Genomic DNA, 1,919 nt, shown 5'->3' with positions numbered 1-1,919 from the left:
TTGACAATAGGGCACTTTTTCAATTTATACGGATATAATGTTGCATAATTGACTCTCTCTTTGCTTATGCTTGGGGCGCTTTTTTTCACTAGATGATCACGGTTCGATCAATTCCATGATGGCAGGGAAAGGAACTCCCATTTTTGCAGACTTTCCCGTTAAAAAAGAGGGAGTTGAATTTGATGCAATTGGTAACAGTTTAAATGATCTGGCTGGAGGTTTAACTCTTCATCTGCTAATACTGTACGATGGAAAAAAAGTCCCCAGCCCACAAAGAAAAAAAGGTGAGAAGGACACAATTAGCAACCAAATTGACCAAGTGGCTGAAAACGTTCTAAAATGTGATATCAAGTGTTAAAAAAAGTGGTAAGAGCTTCAAAAATGGCTAAGAAAGTTGGAAAATTGGAAATTTGTTTAGGGGTTTTAAGCCATGGACATATAGTAGTAAAAGCACTCTGTTCTCCTGTTCTAGGATCTCCTCCGAATCGCACTTTATATTGCCGAACATGCCTGGGGTTAGGATGTAGCTGGGTGCTGGTCAATCCACTGACCGTTGATGTTTTCTCCATGGATAAAATGGAGCTCGCTTTTATTGGTTTTTATCAAACTGTGGTTAGTCCAGCCAACAAGAATGGATCTCCAGAGATTGTACGTCGGCGTATTCATTGTCGATCTGCGTAATTTGTGGAGTAAGTCAATTTGTGTGGACACTCTAAGATACTACTGAGCTCAATCTGAATAAAAGATGGGGATGCGCCGTGATTGTACCTTTTGCGTGAATTGCCGGGCACATTCTAAATAATGGCGTACCCCCATTGCTACATACAGAGAGAGTCGAATTTGATGCTATCAGCTCGTCTATTAGTAGCCTGATAGCGTTTGAATGTTCTGTGATTGGCGGTTGGCGGTTGGGTTCGAAGCCTAACAATATATCTCTCAATTCGTTGCGGCTCATCGACTCACAATAGGAACAACGAGCCCGTGAACTGCCAACATCATCAACATTCAGAACAACTCTTCTATCGCCTTGATTGCCAACCCAAGCAACGATGTTATCCAAAGGTAGACATTTTTTATCGACTTTTTGCAAGCAACAATACATTTCAGAATTAGCCCCCGCAAATAATTCACATTCATACCAGAACTCTTCTTCTTCATGGCAGGCGGTGAAGCTGATCAACCCCGACGATTTTGAACTCGAACCCCCAAGGCAGATTTGAGTCCCTCTCTCACTTGAGTGCCACATCAGTGGTCGGGTGTTACAGTTTTGGGGCAAGAACAGAGACCACCTTGGTAGCTAGCTAGTTGAAGTTGTTCAAATTGTTCCTGGCTTGGCTGTTCGCTTCAGAGCTCGAATTCAAGCTAGCTAGGAATCGGGTATTCACCACAATCGACCCCACCAAAGAACCACCAGTCCATCGACGACAATGGAGCAAAATGAAGTACTTGGTTTCTAAGTTGACACCCATGACCAATGAGTGCTTCCAACCAAAGTGCTCCGTTGACATGATTGTTGGTTGGGAAAAAAACTAGAAGCCCATATGCTCATCATTGCCACTATTGCGCACATGGGTGTCCCTGTTCGCTCACTGCTCACTTGATCACTTGAGGTCGATAACATGGGCCCAGGCGATTGCAACGCATTGACATCCAAATTCATCTGAGGAGAGCAAAGTTCTCAAAACCATAACCAACTAGATTCAAAGCAAGGGATAAAAGTGAAAAGTGGATTAGTCAAAGAAGAAAAAGAGGGGCAAGAGTCTTCCGCGAAAAAGATACTCTTAGATGAGATATGTCGATGTTAATTGCCATCCTACTAATCTTGTGCCAGATGCTGGACGACTGCCTATTGTTTACTTCTTATTAATAATTCAAACATGGCAAGGAGAGGCAGGTTCCCAAGGGAAAGTAAACGCAAC

Source organism: Tigriopus californicus, chromosome 5, assembly GCF_007210705.1.
Source record: "Tigriopus californicus strain San Diego chromosome 5, Tcal_SD_v2.1, whole genome shotgun sequence".
In the NCBI taxonomy this organism is placed as follows: Eukaryota; Metazoa; Arthropoda; class Copepoda; order Harpacticoida; family Harpacticidae; genus Tigriopus; species Tigriopus californicus.
Note: the sequence above shows the minus strand (reverse complement) of the source record.